Source organism: Eleutherodactylus coqui, chromosome 11, assembly GCF_035609145.1.
Source record: "Eleutherodactylus coqui strain aEleCoq1 chromosome 11, aEleCoq1.hap1, whole genome shotgun sequence".
NCBI lineage: Eukaryota > Metazoa > Chordata > Amphibia > Anura > Eleutherodactylidae > Eleutherodactylus > Eleutherodactylus coqui.
This window is the reverse complement of record NC_089847.1, coordinates 56,287,846-56,314,327: the sequence shown is the minus strand read 5'-3', so window position 1 is coordinate 56,314,327 and position 26,482 is coordinate 56,287,846. Positions and strand designations below refer to the sequence as shown.

The following is a 26,482-nucleotide window of genomic DNA, read 5'->3' as shown; positions in this document are numbered from 1 at the left end:
CTTCTCCTGGATCATCCTTGCCATCTTTCTGGTTTTCCACAGCTTTGCTCATGGGTGCTGTGGCTTAGTTGGTTAAAACGCCTGTCTAGTAAACGGGAGATCCTCAGTTCAACTCTCAGCAGTGCCTTGTTCTCTTATTCTGGTCAATAATCAGCTCTTTTTTCCAAAAGGGAGATGTTCACTAGCCAATGACATTAAAGATGCTCGTCCCACATCCGTAGAATACTCCACCCGAGTGGCAAAGAGTCAGCTCTGGTTTAGTTTTAACAAGTAGATGGTTGCAACGTTTTGCAAAATGTAGGATGGCATAAGGCACGATAAATTAGAGGTGCCGATTCACTATTGCCTGACTGATACGCTACATAATGCCTGTAAATATGTTTAGAGACTTCAATAGCATCCTTCTTGAACGGTGATGGTAAATTTTCTTCCTCGGGGCATTGCTTGCGCTGAGCATAGAGAATTTTCCAAAAAGGAATCATACGACGAGGATGGGATTCGAACCCATGCGTGCAGAGCACAATGGATTAGCAGTCCATCGCCTTAACCACTCGGCCACCCCGTCAACAAAAGTACCTTTAACGAACCCACATTTGGAAAACAGTCGTGATGATTCTTAGGCTTCATTTTCTTTCCACATGCAACAGCGCCGTACATCAGACATTGGCTCAGCAGGTCTTGTTTTACATCCAACGTGATGACCCATGCTAATGGCATAAATACTAAACATTCAGTCCTCTCTGCTTCTCATTTATGTTGGCATTTCCCTAGCATTCCCTAAATCTGTCAATTCTGCCTTCTATCTAACTTTTAAAGTAAAACAGGCCACAATTCATGCAAGGCAAATGCATGGATTACATACCTATGGACAAATTATCCATGTCTTTTCCAAAAAGGATCGTCCCAAGCCGATTTCATTTAGAATTGTCACGATGCAAAATGACAGAGAACTGCATGCTGCTGCCAAGTATGTGATGGGACTCGACTTCCTTGCTGTTCTATAGTGGTAGCCACCTGAAACTACATGCTGCATAGGATCTGTTCACACTTAATTTGCCATCTCTGTGACAAATAGCAAAACTTAGAACCACTCCTCAAAATCATCCTACATTTAAAAATTCTTCTCCTGGATCATCATTGCCATCTTTCTGGTTTTCCACAGTTTTCCACAGTTTTGCTCATGGGCGCTGTGGCTTAGTTGGTTAAAGCGCCTGTCTAGTAAACAGGAGATCCTGAGTTCAACTCTCAGCAGTGCCTTGTTCTCTTATTCTGCTCAATAATCAGCACTTTTTTCCAAAAGGGAGATGTTCACTAGCCAATGACATTAAAGATGCTCGTCCCACATCCCTAGAATACTCCACCCGAGTGGCAAAGAGTCAGCTCTGGTTTAGTTTTAACAAGTAGATGGTTGCAACGTTTTGCAAAATGTAGGATGGCATAAGGCACGATAAATTAGAGGTGCCGATTCACTATTGCCTGACTGATACGCTACATAATGCCTGTAAATATGTTTAGAGACTTCAATAGCATCCTTCTTGAACGGTGATGGTAAATTTTCTTCCTCGGGGCATTGCTTGCGCTGAGCATAGAGAATTTTCCAAAAGGAAATCATACGACGAGGATGGGATTCGAACCCATGCGTGCAGAGCACAATGGATTAGCAGTCCATCGCCTTAACCACTCGGCCACCCCGTCAACAAAAGTACTTTTACCGAACCCACATTTGGAAAACAGTCGTGATGATTCTTAGGCTTCATTTTCTTTCCACATGCAACAGCGCCGTACATCAGACATTGGCTCAGCAGGTCTTGTTTTACATCCAACGTGATGACCCATGCTACTGGCATAAATACTAAACATTCAGTCCTCTCTGCTTCTCATTTATGTTGGCATTTCCCTAGCATTCCCTAAATCTGTCAATTCTGCCTTCTATCTAACTTTTAAAGTAAAACAGGCCACAATTCATGCAAGGCAAATGCATGGATTACATACCTATGGAGAAATTATCCATGTCTTTTCCAAAAAGGATCGTCCCAAGCCGATTTCATTTAGAATTGTCACGATGCAAAATGACAGAGAACTGCATGCTGCTGCCAAGTATGTCATGGGACTCGACTTCCTTGCTGTTCTATAGTGGTAGCCACCTGAAACTACATGCTGCATAGGATCTGTTCACACTTAATTTGCCATCTCTGTGACAAATAGCAAAACTTAGAACCACTCCTCAAAATCATCCTACATTTAAAAATTCTTCTCCTGGATCATCCTTGCCATCTTTCTGGTTTTCCACAGCTTTGCTCATGGGTGCTGTGGCTTAGTTGGTTAAAACGCCTGTCTAGTAAACGGGAGATCCTCAGTTCAACTCTCAGCAGTGCCTTGTTCTCTTATTCTGGTCAATAATCAGCTCTTTTTTCCAAAAGGGAGATGTTCACTAGCCAATGACATTAAAGATGCTCGTCCCACATCCGTAGAATACTCCACCCGAGTGGCAAAGAGTCAGCTCTGGTTTAGTTTTAACAAGTAGATGGTTGCAACGTTTTGCAAAATGTAGGATGGCATAAGGCACGATAAATTAGAGGTGCCGATTCACTATTGCCTGACTGATACGCTACATAATGCCTGTAAATATGTTTAGAGACTTCAATAGCATCCTTCTTGAACGGTGATGGTAAATTTTCTTCCTCGGGGCATTGCTTGCGCTGAGCATAGAGAATTTTCCAAAAAGGAATCATACGACGAGGATGGGATTCGAACCCATGCGTGCAGAGCACAATGGATTAGCAGTCCATCGCCTTAACCACTCGGCCACCCCGTCAACAAAAGTACCTTTAACGAACCCACATTTGGAAAACAGTCGTGATGATTCTTAGGCTTCATTTTCTTTCCACATGCAACAGCGCCGTACATCAGACATTGGCTCAGCAGGTCTTGTTTTACATCCAACGTGATGACCCATGCTAATGGCATAAATACTAAACATTCAGTCCTCTCTGCTTCTCATTTATGTTGGCATTTCCCTAGCATTCCCTAAATCTGTCAATTCTGCCTTCTATCTAACTTTTAAAGTAAAACAGGCCACAATTCATGCAAGGCAAATGCATGGATTACATACCTATGGACAAATTATCCATGTCTTTTCCAAAAAGGATCGTCCCAAGCCGATTTCATTTAGAATTGTCACGATGCAAAATGACAGAGAACTGCATGCTGCTGCCAAGTATGTGATGGGACTCGACTTCCTTGCTGTTCTATAGTGGTAGCCACCTGAAACTACATGCTGCATAGGATCTGTTCACACTTAATTTGCCATCTCTGTGACAAATAGCAAAACTTAGAACCACTCCTCAAAATCATCCTACATTTAAAAATTCTTCTCCTGGATCATCATTGCCATCTTTCTGGTTTTCCACAGTTTTCCACAGTTTTGCTCATGGGCGCTGTGGCTTAGTTGGTTAAAGCGCCTGTCTAGTAAACAGGAGATCCTGAGTTCAACTCTCAGCAGTGCCTTGTTCTCTTATTCTGCTCAATAATCAGCACTTTTTTCAAAAAGGGAGATGTTCACTAGCCAATGACATTAAAGATGCTCGTCCCACATCCCTAGAATACTCCACCCGAGTGGCAAAGAGTCAGCTCTGGTTTAGTTTTAACAAGTAGATGGTTGCAACGTTTTGCAAAATGTAGGATGGCATAAGGCACGATAAATTAGAGGTGCCGATTCACTATTGCCTGACTGATACGCTACATAATGCCTGTAAATATGTTTAGAGACTTCAATAGCATCCTTCTTGAACGGTGATGGTAAATTTTCTTCCTCGGGGCATTGCTTGCGCTGAGCATAGAGAATTTTCCAAAAGGAAATCATACGACGAGGATGGGATTCGAACCCATGCGTGCAGAGCACAATGGATTAGCAGTCCATCGCCTTAACCACTCGGCCACCCCGTCAACAAAAGTACTTTTACCGAACCCACATTTGGAAAACAGTCGTGATGATTCTTAGGCTTCATTTTCTTTCCACATGCAACAGCGCCGTACATCAGACATTGGCTCAGCAGGTCTTGTTTTACATCCAACGTGATGACCCATGCTACTGGCATAAATACTAAACATTCAGTCCTCTCTGCTTCTCATTTATGTTGGCATTTCCCTAGCATTCCCTAAATCTGTCAATTCTGCCTTCTATCTAACTTTTAAAGTAAAACAGGCCACAATTCATGCAAGGCAAATGCATGGATTACATACCTATGGAGAAATTATCCATGTCTTTTCCAAAAAGGATCGTCCCAAGCCGATTTCATTTAGAATTGTCACGATGCAAAATGACAGAGAACTGCATGCTGCTGCCAAGTATGTCATGGGACTCGACTTCCTTGCTGTTCTATAGTGGTAGCCACCTGAAACTACATGCTGCATAGGATCTGTTCACACTTAATTTGCCATCTCTGTGACAAATAGCAAAACTTAGAACCACTCCTCAAAATCATCCTACATTTAAAAATTCTTCTCCTGGATCATCATTGCCATCTTTCTGGTTTTCCACAGTTTTCCACAGTTTTGCTCATGGGCGCTGTGGCTTAGTTGGTTAAAGCGCCTGTCTAGTAAACAGGAGATCCTGAGTTCAACTCTCAGCAGTGCCTTGTTCTCTTATTCTGCTCAATAATCAGCACTTTTTTCCAAAAGGGAGATGTTCACTAGCCAATGACATTAAAGATGCTCGTCCCACATCCCTAGAATACTCCACCCGAGTGGCAAAGAGTCAGCTCTGCTTTAGTTTTAACAAGTAGATGGTTGCAACGTTTTGCAAAATGTAGTATGGCATAAGGCACGATAAATTAGAGGTGCCGATTCACTATTGCCTGACTGATACGCTACATAATGCCTGTAAATATGTTTAGAGACTTCAATAGCATCCTTCTTGAACGGTGATGGTAAATTTTCTTCCTCGGGGCATTGCTTGCGCTGAGCATAGAGAATTTTCCAAAAGGAAATCATACGACGAGGATGGGATTCGAACCCATGCGTGCAGAGCACAATGGATTAGCAGTCCATCGCCTTAACCACTCGGCCACCCCGTCAACAAAAGTACTTTTACCGAACCCACATTTGGAAAACAGTCGTGATGATTCTTAGGCTTCATTTTCTTTCCACATGCAACAGCGCCGTACATCAGACATTGGCTCAGCAGGTCTTGTTTTACATCCAACGTGATGACCCATGCTAATGGCATAAATACTAAACATTCAGTCCTCTCTGCTTCTCATTTATGTTGGCATTTCCCTAGCATTCCCTAAATCTGTCAATTCTGCCTTCTATCTAACTTTTAAAGTAAAACAGGCCACAATTCATGCAAGGCAAATGCATGGATTACATACCTATGGAGAAATTATCCATGTCTTTTCCAAAAAGGATCGTCCCAAGCCGATTTCATTTAGAATTGTCACGATGCAAAATGACAGAGAACTGCATGCTGCTGCCAAGTATGTGATGGGACTCGACTTCCTTGCTGTTCTATAGTGGTAGCCACCTGAAACTACATGCTGCATAGGATCTGTTCACACTTAATTTGCCATCTCTGTGACAAATAGCAAAACTTAGAACCACTCCTCAAAATCATCCTACATTTAAAAATTCTTCTCCTGGATCATCCTTGCCATCTTTCTGGTTTTCCACAGTTTTGCTCATGGGCGCTGTGGCTTAGTTGGTTAAAGCGCCTGTCTAGTAAACAGGAGATCCTGAGTTCAACTCTCAGCAGTGCCTTGTTCTCTTATTCTGCTCAATAATCAGCACTTTTTTCCAAAAGGGAGATGTTCACTAGCCAATGACATTAAAGATGCTCGTCCCACATCCCTAGAATACTCCACCCGAGTGGCAAAGAGTCAGCTCTGGTTTAGTTTTAACAAGTAGATGGTTGCAACGTTTTGCAAAATGTAGTATGGCATAAGGCACGATAAATTAGAGGTGCCGATTCACTATTGCCTGACTGATACGCTACATAATGCCTGTAAATATGTTTAGAGACTTCAATAGCATCCTTCTTGAACGGTGATGGTAAATTTTCTTCCTCGGGGCATTGCTTGCGCTGAGCATAGAGAATTTTCCAAAAAGAAATCATACGACGAGGATGGGATTCGAACCCATGCGTGCAGAGCACAATGGATTAGCAGTCCATCGCCTTAACCACTCGGCCACCCCGTCAACAAAAGTACCTTTACCGAACCCACATTTGGAAAACAGTCGTGATGATTCTTAGGCTTCATTTTCTTTCCACATGCAACAGCGCCGTACATCAGACATTGGCTCAGCAGGTCTTGTTTTACATCCAACGTGATGACCCATGCTAATGGCATAAATACTAAACATTCAGTCCTCTCTGCTTCTCATTTATGTTGGCATTTCCCTAGCATTCCCTAAATCTGTCAATTCTGCCTTCTATCTAACTTTTAAAGTAAAACAGGCCACAATTCATGCAAGGCAAATGCATGGATTACATACCTATGGAGAAATTATCCATGTCTTTTCCAAAAAGGATCGTCCCAAGCCGATTTCATTTAGAATTGTCACGATGCAAAATGACAGAGAACTGCATGCTGCTGCCAAGTATGTGATGGGACTCGACTTCCTTGCTGTTCTATAGTGGTAGCCACCTGAAACTACATGCTGCATAGGATCTGTTCACACTTAATTTGCCATCTCTGTGACAAATAGCAAAACTTAGAACCACTCCTCAAAATCATCCTACATTTAAAAATTCTTCTCCTGGATCATCATTGCCATCTTTCTGGTTTTCCACAGTTTTCCACAGTTTTGCTCATGGGCGCTGTGGCTTAGTTGGTTAAAGCGCCTGTCTAGTAAACAGGAGATCCTGAGTTCAACTCTCAGCAGTGCCTTGTTCTCTTATTCTGCTCAATAATCAGCACTTTTTTCCAAAAGGGAGATGTTCACTAGCCAATGACATTAAAGATGCTCGTCCCACATCCCTAGAATACTCCACCCGAGTGGCAAAGAGTCAGCTCTGGTTTAGTTTTAACAAGTAGATGGTTGCAACGTTTTGCAAAATGTAGGATGGCATAAGGCACGATAAATTAGAGGTGCCGATTCACTATTGCCTGACTGATACGCTACATAATGCCTGTAAATATGTTTAGAGACTTCAATAGCATCCTTCTTGAACGGTGATGGTAAATTTTCTTCCTCGGGGCATTGCTTGCGCTGAGCATAGAGAATTTTCCAAAAAGAAATCATACGACGAGGATGGGATTCGAACCCATGCGTGCAGAGCACAATGGATTAGCAGTCCATCGCCTTAACTACTCGGCCACCCCGTCAACAAAAGTACCTTTACCGAACCCACATTTGGAAAACAGTCGTGATGATTCTTAGGCTTCATTTTCTTTCCACATGCAACAGCGCCGTACATCAGACATTGGCTCAGCAGGTCTTGTTTTACATCCAACGTGATGACCCATGCTAATGGCATAAATACTAAACATTCAGTCCTCTCTGCTGCTCATTTATGTTGGCATTTCCCTAGCATTCCCTAAATCTGTCAATTCTGCCTTCTATCTAACTTTTAAAGTAAAACAGGCCACAATTCATGCAAGGCAAATGCATGGATTACATACCTATGGACAAATTATCCATGTCTTTTCCAAAAAGGATCTTCCCAAGCCGATTTCATTTAGAATTGTCACGATGCAAAATGACAGAGAACTGCATGCTGCTGCCAAGTATGTCATGGGACTCGACTTCCTTGCTGTTCTATAGTGGTAGCCACCTGAAACTACATGCTGCATAGGATCTGTTCACACTTAATTTGCCATCTCTGTGACAAATAGCAAAACTTAGAACCACTCCTCAAAATCATCCTACATTTAAAAATTCTTCTCCTGGATCATCCTTGCCATCTTTCTGGTTTTCCACAGCTTTGCTCATGGGTGCTGTGGCTTAGTTGGTTAAAGCGCTTGTCTAGTAAACGGGAGATCCTCAGTTCAACTCTCAGCAGTGCCTTGTTCTCTTATTCTGGTCAATAATCAGCTCTTTTTTCCAAAAGGGAGATGTTCACTAGCCAATGACATTAAAGATGCTCATCCCACATCCGTAGAATACTCCACCCGAGTGGCAAAGAGTCAGCTCTGGTTTAGTTTTAACAAGTAGATGGTTGCAACGTTTTGCAAAATGTAGGATGGCATAAGGCACGATAAATTAGAGGTGCCGATTCACTATTGCCTGACTGATACGCTACATAATGCCTGTAAATATGTTTAGAGACTTCAATAGCATCCTTCTTGAACGGTGATGGTAAATTTTCTTCCTCGGGGCATTGCTTGCGCTGAGCATAGAGAATTTTCCAAAAAGGAATCATACGACAAGGATGGGATTCGAACCCATGCGTGCAGAGCACAATGGAGTAGCAGTCCATCGCCTTAACCACTCGGCCACCCCGTCAACAAAAGTACCTTTACCGAACCCACATTTGGAAAACAGTCGTGATGATTCTTAGGCTTCATTTTCTTTCCACATGCAACAGCGCCGTACATCAGACATTGGCTCAGCAGGTCTTGTTTTACATCCAACGTGATGACCCATGCTAATGGCATAAATACTAAACATTCAGTCCTCTCTGCTTCTCATTTATGTTGGCATTTCCCTAGCATTCCCTAAATCTGTCAATTCTGCCTTCTATCTAACTTTTAAAGTAAAACAGGCCACAATTCATGCAAGGCAAATGCATGGATTACATACCTATGGACAAATTATCCATGTCTTTTCCAAAAAGGATCGTCCCAAGCCGATTTCATTTAGAATTGTCACGATGCAAAATGACAGAGAACTGCATGCTGCTGCCAAGTATGTGATGGGACTCGACTTCCTTGCTGTTCTATAGTGGTAGCCACCTGAAACTACATGCTGCATAGGATCTGTTCACACTTAATTTGCCATCTCTGTGACAAATAGCAAAACTTAGAACCACTCCTCAAAATCATCCTACATTTAAAAATTCTTCTCCTGGATCATCCTTGCCATCTTTCTGGTTTTCCACAGTTTTCCACAGTTTTGCTCATGGGCGCTGTGGCTTAGTTGGTTAAAGCGCCTGTCTAGTAAACAGGAGATCCTGAGTTCAACTCTCAGCAGTGGCTTGTTCTCTTATTCTGCTCAATAATCAGCACTTTTTTCCAAAAGGGAGATGTTCACTAGCCAATGACATTAAAGATGCTCGTCCCACATCCCTAGAATACTCCACCCGAGTGGCAAAGAGTCAGCTCTGGTTTAGTTTTAACAAGTAGATGGTTGCAACGTTTTGCAAAATGTAGGATGGCATAAGGCACGATAAATTAGAGGTGCCGATTCACTATTGCCTGACTGATACGCTACATAATGCCTGTAAATATGTTTAGAGACTTCAATAGCATCCTTCTTGAACGGTGATGGTAAATTTTCTTCCTCGGGGCATTGCTTGCGCTGAGCATAGAGAATTTTCCAAAAGGAAATCATACGACGAGGATGGGATTCAAACCCATGCGTGCAGAGCACAATGGATTAGCAGTCCATCGCCTTAACCACTCGGCCACCCCGTCAACAAAAGTACTTTTACCGAACCCACATTTGGAAAACAGTCGTGATGATTCTTAGGCTTCATTTTCTTTCCACATGCAACAGCGCCGTACATCAGACATTGGCTCAGCAGGTCTTGTTTTACATCCAACGTGATGACCCATGCTAATGGCATAAATACTAAACATTCAGTCCTCTCTGCTTCTCATTTATGTTGGCATTTCCCTAGCATTCCCTAAATCTGTCAATTCTGCCTTCTATCTAACTTTTAAAGTAAAACAGGCCACAATTCATGCAAGGCAAATGCATGGATTACATACCTATGGAGAAATTATCCATGTCTTTTCCAAAAAGGATCGTCCCAAGCCGATTTCATTTAGAATTGTCACGATGCAAAATGACAGAGAACTGCATGCTGCTGCCAAGTATGTGATGGGACTCGACTTCCTTGCTGTTCTATAGTGGTAGCCACCTGAAACTACATGCTGCATAGGATCTGTTCACACTTAATTTGCCATCTCTGTGACAAATAGCAAAACTTAGAACCACTCCTCAAAATCATCCTACATTTAAAAATTCTTCTCCTGGATCATCCTTGCCATCTTTCTGGTTTTCCACAGCTTTGCTCATGGGTGCTGTGGCTTACTTGGTTAAAGCGCCTGTCTAGTAAACGGGAGATCCTCAGTTCAACTCTCAGCAGTGCCTTGTTCTCTTATTCTGGTCAATAATCAGCTCTTTTTTCCAAAAGGGAGATGTTCACTAGCCAATGACATTAAAGATGCTCGTCCCACATCCGTAGAATACTCCACCCGAGTGGCAAAGAGTCAGCTCTGGTTTAGTTTTAACAAGTAGATGGTTGCAACGTTTTGCAAAATGTAGGATGGCATAAGGCACGATAAATTAGAGGTGCCGATTCACTATTGCCTGACTGATACGCTACATAATGCCTGTAAATATGTTTAGAGACTTCAATAGCATCCTTCTTGAACGGTGATGGTAAATTTTCTTCCTCGGGGCATTGCTTGCACTGAGCATAGAGAATTTTCCAAAAGGAAATCATACGACGAGGATGGGATTCGAACCCATGCGTGCAGAGCACAATGGATTAGCAGTCCATCGCCTTAACCACTCGGCCACCCCGTCAACAAAAGTACTTTTACCGAACCCACATTTGGAAAACAGTCGTGATGATTCTTAGGCTTCATTTTCTTTCCACATGCAACAGCGCCGTACATCAGACATTGGCTCAGCAGGTCTTGTTTTACATCCAACGTGATGACCCATGCTAATGGCATAAATACTAAACATTCAGTCCTCTCTGCTTCTCATTTATGTTGGCATTTCCCTAGCATTCCCTAAATCTGTCAATTCTGCCTTCTATCTAACTTTTAAAGTAAAACAGGCCACAATTCATGCAAGGCAAATGCATGGATTACATACCTATGGACAAATTATCCATGTCTTTTCCAAAAAGGATCGTCCCAAGCCGATTTCATTTAGAATTGTCACAATGCAAAATGACAGAGAACTGCATGCTGCTGCCAAGTATGTGATGGGACTCGACTTCCTTGCTGTTCTATAGTGGTAGCCACCTGAAACTACATGCTGCATAGGATCTGTTCACACTTAATTTGCCATCTCTGTGACAAATAGCAAAACTTAGAACCACTCCTCAAAATCATCCTACATTTAAAAATTCTTCTCCTGGATCATCCTTGCCATCTTTCTGGTTTTCCACAGTTTTGCTCATGGGCGCTGTGGCTTAGTTGGTTAAAGCGCCTGTCTAGTAAACAGGAGACCCTGAGTTCAACTCTCAGCAGTGCCTTGTTCTCTTATTCTGCTCAATAATCAGCACTTTTTTCCAAAAGGGAGATGTTCACTAGCCAATGACATTAAAGATGCTCGTCCCACATCCCTAGAATACTCCACCCGAGTGGCAAAGAGTCAGCTCTGGTTTAGTTTTAACAAGTAGATGGTTGCAACGTTTTGCAAAATGTAGTATGGCATAAGGCACGATAAATTAGAGGTGCCGATTCACTATTGCCTGACTGATACGCTACATAATGCCTGTAAATATGTTTAGAGACTTCAATAGCATCCTTCTTGAACGGTGATGGTAAATTTTCTTCCTCGGGGCATTGCTTGCGCTGAGCATAGAGAATTTTCCAAAAAGAAATCATACGACGAGGATGGGATTCGAACCCATGCGTGCAGAGCACAATGGATTAGCAGTCCATCGCCTTAACCACTCGGCCACCCCGTCAACAAAAGTATCTTTACCGAACCCACATTTGGAAAACAGTCGTGATGATTCTTAGGCTTCATTTTCTTTCCACATGCAACAGCGCCGTACATCAGACATTGGTTCAGCAGGTCTTGTTTTACATCCAACGTGATGACCCATGCTAATGGCATAAATACTAAACATTCAGTCCTCTCTGCTTCTCATTTATGTTGGCATTTCCCTAGCATTCCCTAAATCTGTCAATTCTGCCTTCTATCTAACTTTTAAAGTAAAACAGGCCGCAATTCATGCAAGGCAAATGCATGGATTACATACCTATGGAGAAATTATCCATGTCTTTTCCAAAAAGGATCGTCCCAAGCCGATTTCATTTAGAATTGTCACGATGCAAAATGACAGAGAACTGCATGCTGCTGCCAAGTATGTGATGGGACTCGACTTCCTTGCTGTTCTATAGTGGTAGCCACCTGAAACTACATGCTGCATAGGATCTGTTCACACTTAATTTGCCATCTCTGTGACAAATAGCAAAACTTAGAACCACTCCTCAAAATCATCCTACATTTAAAAATTCTTCTCCTGGATCATCCTTGCCATCTTTCTGGTTTTCCACAGTTTTGCTCATGGGCGCTGTGGCTTAGTTGGTTAAAGCGCCTGTCTAGTAAACAGAGTTCAACTCTCAGCAGTGCCTTGTTCTCTTATTCTGCTCAATAATCAGCACTTTTTTCCAAAAGGGAGATGTTCACTAGCCAATGACATTAAAGATGCTCGTCCCACATCCCTAGAATACTCCACCCGAGTGGCAAAGAGTCAGCTCTGGTTTAGTTTTAACAAGTAGATGGTTGCAATGTTTTGCAAAATGTAGGATGGCATAAGGCACGATAAATTAGAGGTGCCGATTCACTATTGCCTGACTGATACGCTACATAATGCCTGTAAATATGTTTAGAGACTTCAATAGCATCCTTCTTGAACGGTGATGGTAAATTTTCTTCCTCGGGGCATTGCTTGCGCTGAGCATAGAGAATTTTCCAAAAAGAAATCATACGACGAGAATGGGATTCGAACCCATGCGTGCAGAGCACAATGGATTAGCAGTCCATCGCCTTAACCACTCGGCCACCCCGTCAACAAAAGTACTTTTACCGAACCCACATTTGGAAAACAGTCGTGATGATTCTTAGGCTTCATTTTCTTTCCACATGCAACAGCGCCGTACATCAGACATTGGCTCAGCAGGTCTTGTTTTACATCCAACGTGATGACCCATGCTAATGGCATAAATACTAAACATTCAGTCCTCTCTGCTTCTCATTTATGTTGGCATTTCCCTAGCATTCCCTAAATCTGTCAATTCTGCCTTCTATCTAACTTTTAAAGTAAAACAGGCCACAATTCATGCAAGGCAAATGCATGGATTACATACCTATGGACAAATTATCCATGTCTTTTCCAAAAAGGATCGTCCCAAGCCGATTTCATTTAGAATTGTCACGATGCAAAATGACAGAGAACTGCATGCTGCTGCCAAGTATGTCATGGGACTCGACTTCCTTGCTGTTCTATAGTGGTAGCCACCTGAAACTACATGCTGCATAGGATCTGTTCACACTTAATTTGCCATCTCTGTGACAAATAGCAAAACTTAGAACCACTCCTCAAAATCATCCTACATTTAAAAATTCTTCTCCTGGATCATCATTGCCATCTTTCTGGTTTTCCACAGTTTTCCACAGTTTTGCTCATGGGCGCTGTGGCTTAGTTGGTTAAAGCGCCTGTCTAGTAAACAGGAGATCCTGAGTTCAACTCTCAGCAGTGCCTTGTTCTCTTATTCTGCTCAATAATCAGCACTTTTTTCCAAAAGGGAGATGTTCACTAGCCAATGACATTAAAGATGCTCGTCCCACATCCCTAGAATACTCCACCCGAGTGGCAAAGAGTCAGCTCTGGTTTAGTTTTAACAAGTAGATGGTTGCAACGTTTTGCAAAATGTAGGATGGCATAAGGCACGATAAATTAGAGGTGCCGATTCACTATTGCCTGACTGATACGCTACATAATGCCTGTAAATATGTTTAGAGACTTCAATAGCATCCTTCTTGAACGGTGATGGTAAATTTTCTTCCTCGGGGCATTGCTTGCGCTGAGCATAGAGAATTTTCCAAAAGGAAATCATACGACAAGGATGGGATTCGAACCCATGCGTGCAGAGCACAATGGATTAGCAGTCCATCGCCTTAACCACTCGGCCACCGCGTCAACAAAAGTACTTTTACCGAACCCACATTTGGAAAACAGTCGTGATGATTCTTAGGCTTCATTTTCTTTCCACATGCAACAGCGCCGTACATCAGACATTGGCTCAGCAGGTCTTGTTTTACATCCAACGTGATGACCCATGCTAATGGCATAAATACTAAACATTCAGTCCTCTCTGCTTCTCATTTATGTTGGCATTTCCCTAGCATTCCCTAAATCTGTCAATTCTGCCTTCTATCTAACTTTTAAAGTAAAACAGGCCACAATTCATGCAAGGCAAATGCATGGATTACATACCTATGGAGAAATTATCCATGTCTTTTCCAAAAAGGATCGTCCCAAGCCGATTTCATTTAGAATTGTCACGATGCAAAATGACAGAGAACTGCATGCTGCTGCCAAGTATGTGATGGGACTCGACTTCCTTGCTGTTCTATAGTGGTAGCCACCTGAAACTACATGCTGCATAGGATCTGTTCACACTTAATTTGCCATCTCTGTGACAAATAGCAAAACTTAGAACCACTCCTCAAAATCATCCTACATTTAAAAATTCTTCTCCTGGATCATCCTTGCCATCTTTCTGGTTTTCCACAGCTTTGCTCATGGGTGCTGTGGCTTAGTTGGTTAAAGCGCTTGTCTAGTAAACGGGAGATCCTCAGTTCAACTCTCAGCAGTGCCTTGTTCTCTTATTCTGGTCAATAATCAGCTCTTTTTTCCAAAAGGGAGATGTTCACTAGCCAATGACATTAAAGATGCTCATCCCACATCCGTAGAATACTCCACCCGAGTGGCAAAGAGTCAGCTCTGGTTTAGTTTTAACAAGTAGATGGTTGCAACGTTTTGCAAAATGTAGGATGGCATAAGGCACGATAAATTAGAGGTGCCGATTCACTATTGCCTGACTGATACGCTACATAATGCCTGTAAATATGTTTAGAGACTTCAATAGCATCCTTCTTGAACGGTGATGGTAAATTTTCTTCCTCGGGGCATTGCTTGCGCTGAGCATAGAGAATTTTCCAAAAAGAAATCATACGACGAGGATGGGATTCGAACCCATGCGTGCAGAGCACAATGGATTAGCAGTCCATCGCCTTAACCACTCGGCCACCCCGTCAACAAAAGTACCTTTACCGAACCCACATTTGGAAAACAGTCGTGATGATTCTTAGGCTTCATTTTCTTTCCACATGCAACAGCGCCGTACATCAGACATTGGTTCAGCAGGTCTTGTTTTACATCCAACGTGATGACCCATGCTAATGGCATAAATACTAAACATTCAGTCCTCTCTGCTTCTCATTTATGTTGGCATTTCCCTAGCATTCCCTAAATCTGTCAATTCTGCCTTCTATCTAACTTTTAAAGTAAAACAGGCCGCAATTCATGCAAGGCAAATGCATGGATTACATACCTATGGAGAAATTATCCATGTCTTTTCCAAAAAGGATCGTCCCAAGCCGATTTCATTTAGAATTGTCACGATGCAAAATGACAGAGAACTGCATGCTGCTGCCAAGTATGTGATGGGACTCGACTTCCTTGCTGTTCTATAGTGGTAGCCACCTGAAACTACATGCTGCATAGGATCTGTTCACACTTAATTTGCCATCTCTGTGACAAATAGCAAAACTTAGAACCACTCCTCAAAATCATCCTACATTTAAAAATTCTTCTCCTGGATCATCCTTGCCATCTTTCTGGTTTTCCACAGTTTTGCTCATGGGCGCTGTGGCTTAGTTGGTTAAAGCGCCTGTCTAGTAAACAGAGTTCAACTCTCAGCAGTGCCTTGTTCTCTTATTCTGCTCAATAATCAGCACTTTTTTCCAAAAGGGAGATGTTCACTAGCCAATGACATTAAAGATGCTCGTCCCACATCCCTAGAATACTCCACCCGAGTGGCAAAGAGTCAGCTCTGGTTTAGTTTTAACAAGTAGATGGTTGCAATGTTTTGCAAAATGTAGGATGGCATAAGGCACGATAAATTAGAGGTGCCGATTCACTATTGCCTGACTGATACGCTACATAATGCCTGTAAATATGTTTAGAGACTTCAATAGCATCCTTCTTGAACGGTGATGGTAAATTTTCTTCCTCGGGGCATTGCTTGCGCTGAGCATAGAGAATTTTCCAAAAAGAAATCATACGACGAGAATGGGATTCGAACCCATGCGTGCAGAGCACAATGGATTAGCAGTCCATCGCCTTAACCACTCGGCCACCCCGTCAACAAAAGTACTTTTACCGAACCCACATTTGGAAAACAGTCGTGATGATTCTTAGGCTTCATTTTCTTTCCACATGCAACAGCGCCGTACATCAGACATTGGCTCAGCAGGTCTTGTTTTACATCCAACGTGATGACCCATGCTAATGGCATAAATACTAAACATTCAGTCCTCTCTGCTTCTCATTTATGTTGGCATTTCCCTAGCATTCCCTAAATCTGTCAATTCTGCCTTCTATCTAACTTTTAAAGTAAAACAGGCCACAATTCATGCAAGGCAAATGCATGGATTACATACCTATGGACTAGAGATGAGCGAACACCAAAATGTTCGGGTGTTCGTTATTCGTAACGAACTTCCCGTGATGCTCGAGGGTTCGTTTCGAACAACGAACCCCATTGAAGTCAATGGGCGACCGGAACATTTTTGTATTTCGCCGATGCTCGCTAAGGTTTTCATGTGTGAAAATCTGGGCAATTCAGGAAAGTGATGGGAATGACACAGTGACGGATAGGGCAGGCGAGGGGCTACATGGTGGGCTGCATCTCAAGTTCACAGGTCCCACTATTAAGCCACAATAGCGGCAAGAGTGCCCCCCCCCCCCCCCCCCACTGTCAGCATAAAGATCGTCCTCCTCTGGCACAGCTGTAACAGCTGTAGCAGAGAAGAACGATGTTTGCCCATTGAATTCAATGGAGCGGCAATACAGCCGACTCCACTGAATGCAATGGGCTGCCGGCGATCGCAGGATGAATGGTCGGAAAGGGGTTAAATATATAACCCCTTTCCTGCAATTCATCCAGAAATGTGTTACACTAAAAATATATACCGGCGTATAAGGCGACCGGGCGTATAAGACGACCCCCCAACTGTCACCTTATACGCCGGTAATACAGTGGAGCAAAGAATAAAAAGCATTACTTACGTTTTTAGATGATCTGCGGCGCTCCTGCAGGCTGTCGCTCCCTCCTGGTCCACGGCAGACAAGCTTTCTCCACGAAAGACTTTAAATCCCTGCCTCCAGGAAGACACGTGCCTTCAGCCAATCACAGCCAATGACAATGATGTCATTGAATGGCTGTGATTGGCTGTGTTTCTGGAGGCGGGGATTTCAAGCCTTGAAATCCCCGCCTCCAGAAACACAGCCAATCACAGCCATTCAATGACATCATTGTCATTGGCTGTGATTGGCTGAAGAGACGTGTCTTCCTGGAGGCAGGGATTTAAAGTCTTTCGTGGAGAAAGCTTGTCTGCCGTGGACCAGGAGGGAGCGACAGCCTGCAGGAGCGCCGCAGATCATCTAAAAACGTAAGTAATGCTTTTTATTCTTTGCTCCACTGTATTACCGGCGTATAAGGTGACAGTTGGGGGGTCGTCTTATACGCCCGGTCGCCTTATACGCCGGTATATATTTTTAGTGTAACACATTTCTGGATGAATTGCAGGAAAGGGGTTATATATTTAACCCCTTTCCGACCATTCATCCTGCGATCGCCGGCAGCCCATTGCATTCAGTGGAACATGCTGTATTGCCGCTCCATTGAATTCAATGGGCAAACATCGTTCTTCTCTGCTACAGCTGTTACAGCTGTGCCAGAGAAGAAGGATTTGTCTTCTATATGTTCTCAATGGGGTCAGCGCTGCTGCCGCTGGCCCCATTGAGCGCATATAGAATGCATCCATAGCGAGCAGCGGGAGGGGCAGATTTCAATACTCGGGTGACACCTTATCTCCCCAGCCACTCACAGCAGGGGGGTGGTATAGGGCTTAAACGTTGCAGGGGGAAGTTGTAATGCCTTCCCTGTCTTTATATTGGCCAAAAAAAAGCGCTAACGTCTCAGGGAAGAAAGTTTAATTTACCAGAACACCGCATGGTGTTCGTTACGAATAACGAACATCCCGAACACCCTAATATTCGCACGAATAGCAAGCTCGGACGAACGCGTTCGCTCATCTCTACTATGGACAAATTATCCATGTCTTTTCCAAAAAGGATCGTCCCAAGCCGATTTCATTTAGAATTGTCACGATGCAAAATGACAGAGAACTGCATGCTGCTGCCAAGTATGTGATGGGACTCGACTTCCTTGCTGTTCTATAGTGGTAGCCACCTGAAACTACATGCTGCATAGGATCTGTTCACACTTAATTTGCCATCTCTGTGACAAATAGCAAAACTTAGAACCACTCCTCAAAATCATCCTACATTTAAAAATTCTTCTCCTGGATCATCATTGCCATCTTTCTGGTTTTCCACAGTTTTCCACAGTTTTGCTCATGGGCGCTGTGGCTTAGTTGGTTAAAGCGCCTGTCTAGTAAACAGGAGATCCTGAGTTCAACTCTCAGCAGTGCCTTGTTCTCTTATTCTGCTCAATAATCAGCACTTTTTTCCAAAAGGGAGATGTTCACTAGCCAATGACATTAAAGATGCTCGTCCCACATCCCTAGAATACTCCACCCGAGTGGCAAAGAGTCAGCTCTGGTTTAGTTTTAACAAGTAGATGGTTGCAACGTTTTGCAAAATGTAGGATGGCATAAGGCACGATAAATTAGAGGTGCCGATTCACTATTGCCTGACTGATACGCTACATAATGCCTGTAAATATGTTTAGAGACTTCAATAGCATCCTTCTTGAACGGTGATGGTAAATTTTCTTCCTCGGGGCATTGCTTGCGCTGAGCATAGAGAATTTTCCAAAAGGAAATCATACGACGAGGATGGGATTCGAACCCATGCGTGCAGAGCACAATGGATTAGCAGTCCATCGCCTTAACCACTCGGCCACCGCGTCAACAAAAGTACTTTTACCGAACCCACATTTGGAAAACAGTCGTGATGATTCTTAGGCTTCATTTTCTTTCCACATGCAACAGCGCCGTACATCAGACATTGGCTCAGCAGGTCTTGTTTTACATCCAACGTGATGACCCATGCTAATGGCATAAATACTAAACATTCAGTCCTCTCTGCTTCTCATTTATGTTGGCATTTCCCTAGCATTCCCTAAATCTGTCAATTCTGCCTTCTATCTAACTTTTAAAGTAAAACAGGCCACAATTCATGCAAGGCAAATGCATGGATTACATACCTATGGAGAAATTATCCATGTCTTTTCCAAAAAGGATCGTCCCAAGCCGATTTCATTTAGAATTGTCACGATGCAAAATGACAGAGAACTGCATGCTGCTGCCAAGTATGTGATGGGACTCGACTTCCTTGCTGTTCTATAGTGGTAGCCACCTGAAACTACATGCTGCATAGGATCTGTTCACACTTAATTTGCCATCTCTGTGACAAATAGCAAAACTTAGAACCACTCCTCAAAATCATCCTACATTTAAAAATTCTTCTCCTGGATCATCCTTGCCATCTTTCTGGTTTTCCACAGTTTTGCTCATGGGCGCTGTGGCTTAGTTGGTTAAAGCGCCTGTCTAGTAAACAGGAGATCCTGAGTTCAACTCTCAGCAGTGCCTTGTTCTCTTATTCTGCTCAATAATCAGCACTTTTTTCCAAAAGGGAGATGTTCACTAGCCAATGACATTAAAGATGCTCGTCCCACATCCCTAGAATACTCCACCCGAGTGGCAAAGAGTCAGCTCTGGTTTAGTTTTAACAAGTAGATGGTTGCAACGTTTTGCAAAATGTAGGATGGCATAAGGCACGATAAATTAGAGGTGCCGATTCACTATTGCCTGACTGATACGCTACATAATGCCTGTAAATATGTTTAGAGACTTCAATAGCATCCTTCTTGAACGGTGATGGTAAATTTTCTTCCTCGGGGCATTGCTTGCGCTGAGCATAGAGAATTTTCCAAAAAGAAATCATACGACGAGGATGGGATTCGAACCCATGCGTGCAGAGCACAATGGATTAGCAGTCCATCGCCTTAACCACTCGGCCACCCCGTCAACAAAAGTACCTTTACCGAACCCACATTTGGAAAACAGTCGTGATGATTCTTAGGCTTCATTTTCTTTCCACATGCAACAGCGCCGTACATCAGACATTGGTTCAGCAGGTCTTGTTTTACATCCAACGTGATGACCCATGCTAATGGCATAAATACTAAACATTCAGTCCTCTCTGCTTCTCATTTATGTTGGCATTTCCCTAGCATTCCCTAAATCTGTCAATTCTGCCTTCTATCTAACTTTTAAAGTAAAACAGGCCACAATTCATGCAAGGCAAATGCATGGATTACATACCTATGGAGAAATTATCCATGTCTTTTCCAAAAAGGATAGTCCCAAGCCGATTTCATTTAGAATTGTCACGATGCAAAATGACAGAGAACTGCATGCTGCTGCCAAGTATGTGATGGGACTCGACCTCCTTGCTGTTCTATAGTGGTAGCCACCTGAAACTACATGCTGCATAGGATCTGTTCACACTTAATTTGCCATCTCTGTGACAAATAGCAAAACTTAGAACCACTCCTCAAAATCATCCTACATTTAAAAATTCTTCTCCTGGATCATCCTTGCCATCTTTCTGGTTTTCCACAGTTTTGCTCATGGGCGCTGTGGCTTAGTTGGTTAAAGCGCCTGTCTAGTAAACAGGAGATCCTGAGTTCAACTCTCAGCAGTGCCTTGTTCTCTTATTCTGCTCAATAATCAGCACTTTTTTCCAAAAGGGAGATGTTCACTAGCCAATGACATTAAAGATGCTCGTCCCACATCCCTAGAATACTCCACCCGAGTGGCAAAGAGTCAGCTCTGGTTTAGTTTTAACAAGTAGATGGTTGCAACGTTTTGCAAAATGTAGGATGGCATAAGGCACGATAAATTAGAGGTGCCGATTCACTATTGCCTGACTGATACGCTACATAATGCCTGTAAATATGTTTAGAGACTTCAATAGCATCCTTCTTGAACGGTGATGGTAAATTTTCTTCCTCGGGGCATTGCTTGCGCTGAGCATAGAGAATTTTCCAAAAAGAAATCATACGACGAGGATGGGATTCGAACCCATGCGTGCAGAGCACAATGGATTAGCAGTCCATCGCCTTAACCACTCGGCCACCCCGTCAACAAAAGTACCTTTACCGAACCCACATTTGGAAAACAGTCGTGATGATTCTTAGGCTTCATTTTCTTTCCACATGCAACAGCGCCGTACATCAGACATTGGTTCAGCAGGTCTTGTTTTACATCCAACGTGATGACCCATGCTAATGGCATAAATACTAAACATTCAGTCCTCTCTGCTTCTCATTTATGTTGGCATTTCCCTAGCATTCCCTAAATCTGTCAATTCTGCCTTCTATCTAACTTTTAAAGTAAAACAGGCCACAATTCATGCAAGGCAAATGCATGGATTACATACCTATGGAGAAATTATCCATGTCTTTTCCAAAAAGGATAGTCCCAAGCCGATTTCATTTAGAATTGTCACGATGCAAAATGACAGAGAACTGCATGCTGCTGCCAAGTATGTGATGGGACTCGACCTCCTTGCTGTTCTATAGTGGTAGCCACCTGAAACTACATGCTGCATAGGATCTGTTCACACTTAATTTGCCATCTCTGTGACAAATAGCAAAACTTAGAACCACTCCTCAAAATCATCCTACATTTAAAAATTCTTCTCCTGGATCATCCTTGCCATCTTTCTGGTTTTCCACAGTTTTGCTCATGGGCGCTGTGGCTTAGTTGGTTAAAGCGCCTGTCTAGTAAACAGGAGATCCTGAGTTCAACTCTCAGCAGTGCCTTGTTCTCTTATTCTGCTCAATAATCAGCACTTTTTTCCAAAAGGGAGATGTTCACTAGCCAATGACATTAAAGATGCTCGTCCCACATCCCTAGAATACTCCACCCGAGTGGCAAAGAGTCAGCTCTGGTTTAGTTTTAACAAGTAGATGGTTGCAACGTTTTGCAAAATGTAGGATGGCATAAGGCACGATAAATTAGAGGTGCCGATTCACTATTGCCTGACTGATACGCTACATAATGCCTGTAAATATGTTTAGAGACTTCAATAGCATCCTTCTTGAACGGTGATGGTAAATTTTCTTCCTCGGGGCATTGCTTGCGCTGAGCATAGAGAATTTTCCAAAAAGAAATCATACGACGAGGATGGGATTCGAACCCATGCGTGCAGAGCACAATGGATTAGCAGTCCATCGCCTTAACTACTCGGCCACCCCGTCAACAAAAGTACCTTTACCGAACCCACATTTGGAAAACAGTCGTGATGATTCTTAGGCTTCATTTTCTTTCCACATGCAACAGCGCCGTACATCAGACATTGGCTCAGCAGGTCTTGTTTTACATCCAACGTGATGACCCATGCTAATGGCATAAATACTAAACATTCAGTCCTCTCTGCTTCTCATTTATGTTGGCATTTCCCTAGCATTCCCTAAATCTGTCAATTCTGCCTTCTATCTAACTTTTAAAGTAAAACAGGCCACAATTCATGCAAGGCAAATGCATGGATTACATACCTATGGACAAATTATCCATGTCTTTTCCAAAAAGGATCGTCCCAAGCCGATTTCATTTAGAATTGTCACGATGCAAAATGACAGAGAACTGCATGCTGCTGCCAAGTATGTCATGGGACTCGACTTCCTTGCTGTTCTATAGTGGTAGCCACCTGAAACTACATGCTGCATAGGATCTGTTCACACTTAATTTGCCATCTCTGTGACAAATAGCAAAACTTAGAACCACTCCTCAAAATCATCCTACATTTAAAAATTCTTCTCCTGGATCATCCTTGCCATCTTTCTGGTTTTCCACAGCTTTGCTCAATGGTGCTGTGGCTTAGTTGGTTAAAGCGCTTGTCTAGTAAACGGGAGATCCTCAGTTCAACTCTCAGCAGTGCCTTGTTCTCTTATTCTGGTCAATAATCAGCTCTTTTTTCCAAAAGGGAGATGTTCACTAGCCAATGACATTAAAGATGCTCGTCCCACATCCGTAGAATACTCCACCCGAGTGGCAAAGAGTCAGCTCTGGTTTAGTTTTAACAAGTAGATGGTTGCAACGTTTTGCAAAATGTAGGATGGCATAAGGCACGATAAATTAGAGGTGCCGATTCACTATTGCCTGACTGATACGCTACATAATGCCTGTAAATATGTTTAGAGACTTCAATAGCATCCTTCTTGAACGGTGATGGTAAATTTTCTTCCTCGGGGCATTGCTTGCGCTGAGCATAGAGAATTTTCCAAAAAGGAATCATACGACAAGGATGAGATTCGAACCCATGCGTGCAGAGCACAATGGATTAGCAGTCCATCGCCTTAACCACTCGGCCACCCCGTCAACAAAAGTACCTTTACCGAACCCACATTTGGAAAACAGTCGTGATGATTCTTAGGCTTCATTTTCTTTCCACATGCAACAGCGCCGTACATCAGACATTGGCTCAGCAGGTCTTGTTTTACATCCAACGTGATGACCCATGCTAATGGCATAAATACTAAACATTCAGTCCTCTCTGCTTCTCATTTATGTTGGCATTTCCCTAGCATTCCCTAAATCTGTCAATTCTGCCTTCTATCTAACTTTTAAAGTAAAACAGGCCACAATTCATGCAAGGCAAATGCATGGATTACATACCTATGGACAAATTATCCATGTCTTTTCCAAAAAGGATCGTCCCAAGCCGATTTCATTTAGAATTGTCACGATGCAAAATGACAGAGAACTGCATGCTGCTGCCAAGTATGTGATGGGACTCGACTTCCTTGCTGTTCTATAGTGGTAGCCACCTGAAACTACATGCTGCATAGGATCTGTTCACACTTAATTTGCCATCTCTGTGACAAATAGCAAAACTTAGAACCACTCCTCAAAATCATCCTACATTTAAAAATTCTTCTCCTGGATCATCCTTGCCATCTTTCTGGTTTTCCACAGTTTTCCACAGTTTTGCTCATGGGTGCTGTGGCTTAGTTGGTTAAAGCGCCTGTCTAGTAAACAGGAGATCCTGAGTTCAACTCTCAGCAGTGCCTTGTTCTCTTATTCTGCTCAATAATCAGCACTTTTTTCCAAAAGGGAGATGTTCACTAGCCAATGACATTAAAGATGCTCGTCCCACATCCCTAGAATACTCCACCCGAGTGGCAAAGAGTCAGCTCTGGTTTAGTTTTAACAAGTAGATGGTTGCAACGTTTTGCAAAATGTAGGATGGCATAAGGCACGATAAATTAGAGGTGCCGATTCACTATTGCCTGACTGATACGCTACATAATGCCTGTAAATATGTTTAGAGACTTCAATAGCATCCTTCTTGAACGGTGATGGTAAATTTTCTTCCTCGGGGTATTGCTTGCGCTGAGCATAGAGAATTTTCCAAAAAGGAATCATACGACGAGGATGGGATTCGAACCCTTGCATGCAGAGCACAATGGATTAGCAGTCCATCGCCTTAACCACTCGGCCACCCCGTCAACAAAAGTACCTTTACCGAACCCACATTTGGAAAACAGTCGTGATGATTCTTAGGCTTCATTTTCTTTCCACATGCAACAGCGCCGTACATCAGACATTGGCTCAGCAGGTCTTGTTTTACATCCAACGTGATGAGCCATGCTAATGGCATACATACTAAACATTCAGTCCTCTCTGCTTCTCATTTATGTTGGCATTTCCCTAGAATTCCCTAAATCTGTCAATTCTGCCTTCTATCTAACTTTTAAAGTAAAACAGGCCACAATTTATGCAAGGCAAATGCATGGATTACATACCTATGGACAAATTATCCATGTCTTTTCCAAAAAGGATCGTCCCAAACCGATTTCATTTAGAATTGTCACGATGCAAAATAACAGAGAACTGCATGCTGCTGCCAAGTATGTGATGGGACTCGACTTCCTTGCTGTTCTATAGTGGTAGCCACCTGAAACTACATGCTGCATAGGATCTGTTCACACTTAATTTGCCATCTCTGTGACAAATAGCAAAACTTAGAACCACTCCTCAAAATCATCCTACATTTAAAAATTCTTCTCCTGGATCATCCTTGCCATCTTTCTGGTTTTCCACAGTTTTGCTCATGGGTGCTGTGGCTTAGTTGGTTAAAGCGCCTGTCTAGTAAACAGGAGATCCTGAGTTCAACTCTCAGTAGTGCCTTGTTCTCTTATTCTGCTCAATAATCAGCTTTTTTTTTCCAAAAGGGAGATGTTCACTACCAATGACATTAAAGATGCTCGTCCCACATCCCTAGAATACTCCACCCGAGTGGCAAAGAGTCAGCTCTGGTTTAGTTTTAACAAGTAGATGGTTGCAACGTTTTGCAAAATGTAGGATGGCATAAGCCACGATAAATTAGAGGTGCCGATTCACTATTGCCTGACTGATACGCTACATAATGCCTGTAAATATGTTTAGAGACTTCAATAGCATCCTTCTTGAACGGTGATGGTAAATTTTCTTCCTCGGGGCATTGCTTGCGCTGAGCATAGAGAATTTTCCAAAAAGGAATCATACGACGAGGATGGGATTCGAACCCATGCATGCAGAGCACAATGGATTAGCAGTCCATCGCCTTAACCACTCGGCCACCCCGTCAACAAAAGTACCTTTACCGAACCCACATTTGGAAAACAGTCGTGATGATTCTTAGGCTTCATTTTCTTTCCACATGCAACAGCGCCGTACATCAGACATTGGCTCAGCAGGTCTTGTTTTACATCCAACGTGATGACCCATGCTAATGGCATAAATACTAAACATTCAGTCCTCTCTGCTTCTCATTTATGTTGGCATTTCCCTAGCATTCCCTAAATCTGTCAATTCTGCCTTCTATCTAACTTTTAAAGTAAAACAGGCCACAATTCATGCAAGGCAAATGCATGGATTACATACCTATGGACAAATTATCCATGTCTTTTCCAAAAAGGAATGTCCCAAGCCGATTTCATTTAGAATTGTCACGATGCAAAATGACAGAGAACTGCATGCTGCTGCCAAGTATGTCATGGGACTCGACTTCCTTGCTGTTCTATAGTGGTAGCCACCTGAAACTACATGCTGCATAGGATCTGTTCACACTTAATTTGCCATCTCTGTGACAAATAGCAAAACTTAGAACCACTCCTCAAAATCATCCTACATTTAAAAATTCTTCTCCTGGATCATCCTTGCCATCTTTCTGGTTTTCCACAGCTTTGCTCATGGGTGCTGTGGCTTAGTTGGTTAAAGCGCTTGTCTAGTAAACGGGAGATCCTCAGTTCAACTCTCA

General features: G+C 42.8%; 24 non-coding genes across 24 annotated transcripts; 11 read left to right on the top strand and 13 right to left on the bottom strand.

Annotated features, from left to right (window-relative positions):
• Nucleotides 1–483: 483 nt before the first annotated feature.
• Nucleotides 484–565, bottom strand: TRNAS-GCU (transfer RNA serine (anticodon GCU)). The gene has a single exon. It is a non-coding gene; the product is annotated as a tRNA-Ser (tRNA).
• A 618-nt stretch (nucleotides 566–1,183) lies between these two features.
• On the top strand, nucleotides 1,184–1,257 carry TRNAT-AGU (transfer RNA threonine (anticodon AGU)). The gene has a single exon. It is a non-coding gene; the product is annotated as a tRNA-Thr (tRNA).
• A 356-nt stretch (nucleotides 1,258–1,613) lies between these two features.
• On the bottom strand, nucleotides 1,614–1,695 carry TRNAS-GCU (transfer RNA serine (anticodon GCU)). The gene has a single exon. It is a non-coding gene; the product is annotated as a tRNA-Ser (tRNA).
• A 1,038-nt stretch (nucleotides 1,696–2,733) lies between these two features.
• Nucleotides 2,734–2,815, bottom strand: TRNAS-GCU (transfer RNA serine (anticodon GCU)). The gene has a single exon. It is a non-coding gene; the product is annotated as a tRNA-Ser (tRNA).
• Nucleotides 2,816–3,433: 618 nt separating this feature from the next.
• TRNAT-AGU (transfer RNA threonine (anticodon AGU)) lies at nucleotides 3,434–3,507 on the top strand. The gene has a single exon. It is a non-coding gene; the product is annotated as a tRNA-Thr (tRNA).
• Nucleotides 3,508–3,863: 356 nt separating this feature from the next.
• TRNAS-GCU (transfer RNA serine (anticodon GCU)) lies at nucleotides 3,864–3,945 on the bottom strand. The gene has a single exon. It is a non-coding gene; the product is annotated as a tRNA-Ser (tRNA).
• Nucleotides 3,946–4,563: 618 nt separating this feature from the next.
• TRNAT-AGU (transfer RNA threonine (anticodon AGU)) lies at nucleotides 4,564–4,637 on the top strand. The gene has a single exon. It is a non-coding gene; the product is annotated as a tRNA-Thr (tRNA).
• Nucleotides 4,638–4,993: 356 nt separating this feature from the next.
• Nucleotides 4,994–5,075, bottom strand: TRNAS-GCU (transfer RNA serine (anticodon GCU)). Its single transcript has one exon. It is a non-coding gene; the product is annotated as a tRNA-Ser (tRNA).
• A 608-nt stretch (nucleotides 5,076–5,683) lies between these two features.
• Nucleotides 5,684–5,757, top strand: TRNAT-AGU (transfer RNA threonine (anticodon AGU)). Its single transcript has one exon. It is a non-coding gene; the product is annotated as a tRNA-Thr (tRNA).
• Nucleotides 5,758–6,113: 356 nt separating this feature from the next.
• Nucleotides 6,114–6,195, bottom strand: TRNAS-GCU (transfer RNA serine (anticodon GCU)). The gene has a single exon. It is a non-coding gene; the product is annotated as a tRNA-Ser (tRNA).
• A 618-nt stretch (nucleotides 6,196–6,813) lies between these two features.
• On the top strand, nucleotides 6,814–6,887 carry TRNAT-AGU (transfer RNA threonine (anticodon AGU)). Its single transcript has one exon. It is a non-coding gene; the product is annotated as a tRNA-Thr (tRNA).
• Nucleotides 6,888–10,613: 3,726 nt separating this feature from the next.
• TRNAS-GCU (transfer RNA serine (anticodon GCU)) lies at nucleotides 10,614–10,695 on the bottom strand. The gene has a single exon. It is a non-coding gene; the product is annotated as a tRNA-Ser (tRNA).
• A 608-nt stretch (nucleotides 10,696–11,303) lies between these two features.
• Nucleotides 11,304–11,377, top strand: TRNAT-AGU (transfer RNA threonine (anticodon AGU)). The gene has a single exon. It is a non-coding gene; the product is annotated as a tRNA-Thr (tRNA).
• Nucleotides 11,378–11,733: 356 nt separating this feature from the next.
• On the bottom strand, nucleotides 11,734–11,815 carry TRNAS-GCU (transfer RNA serine (anticodon GCU)). Its single transcript has one exon. It is a non-coding gene; the product is annotated as a tRNA-Ser (tRNA).
• A 1,029-nt stretch (nucleotides 11,816–12,844) lies between these two features.
• On the bottom strand, nucleotides 12,845–12,926 carry TRNAS-GCU (transfer RNA serine (anticodon GCU)). Its single transcript has one exon. It is a non-coding gene; the product is annotated as a tRNA-Ser (tRNA).
• A 618-nt stretch (nucleotides 12,927–13,544) lies between these two features.
• Nucleotides 13,545–13,618, top strand: TRNAT-AGU (transfer RNA threonine (anticodon AGU)). Its single transcript has one exon. It is a non-coding gene; the product is annotated as a tRNA-Thr (tRNA).
• Nucleotides 13,619–15,094: 1,476 nt separating this feature from the next.
• Nucleotides 15,095–15,176, bottom strand: TRNAS-GCU (transfer RNA serine (anticodon GCU)). Its single transcript has one exon. It is a non-coding gene; the product is annotated as a tRNA-Ser (tRNA).
• A 1,029-nt stretch (nucleotides 15,177–16,205) lies between these two features.
• Nucleotides 16,206–16,287, bottom strand: TRNAS-GCU (transfer RNA serine (anticodon GCU)). The gene has a single exon. It is a non-coding gene; the product is annotated as a tRNA-Ser (tRNA).
• A 2,280-nt stretch (nucleotides 16,288–18,567) lies between these two features.
• On the top strand, nucleotides 18,568–18,641 carry TRNAT-AGU (transfer RNA threonine (anticodon AGU)). Its single transcript has one exon. It is a non-coding gene; the product is annotated as a tRNA-Thr (tRNA).
• Nucleotides 18,642–19,687: 1,046 nt separating this feature from the next.
• Nucleotides 19,688–19,761, top strand: TRNAT-AGU (transfer RNA threonine (anticodon AGU)). The gene has a single exon. It is a non-coding gene; the product is annotated as a tRNA-Thr (tRNA).
• Nucleotides 19,762–20,117: 356 nt separating this feature from the next.
• On the bottom strand, nucleotides 20,118–20,199 carry TRNAS-GCU (transfer RNA serine (anticodon GCU)). Its single transcript has one exon. It is a non-coding gene; the product is annotated as a tRNA-Ser (tRNA).
• Nucleotides 20,200–20,807: 608 nt separating this feature from the next.
• TRNAT-AGU (transfer RNA threonine (anticodon AGU)) lies at nucleotides 20,808–20,881 on the top strand. Its single transcript has one exon. It is a non-coding gene; the product is annotated as a tRNA-Thr (tRNA).
• A 356-nt stretch (nucleotides 20,882–21,237) lies between these two features.
• Nucleotides 21,238–21,319, bottom strand: TRNAS-GCU (transfer RNA serine (anticodon GCU)). The gene has a single exon. It is a non-coding gene; the product is annotated as a tRNA-Ser (tRNA).
• A 608-nt stretch (nucleotides 21,320–21,927) lies between these two features.
• TRNAT-AGU (transfer RNA threonine (anticodon AGU)) lies at nucleotides 21,928–22,001 on the top strand. Its single transcript has one exon. It is a non-coding gene; the product is annotated as a tRNA-Thr (tRNA).
• Nucleotides 22,002–26,482: the final 4,481 nt, after the last annotated feature.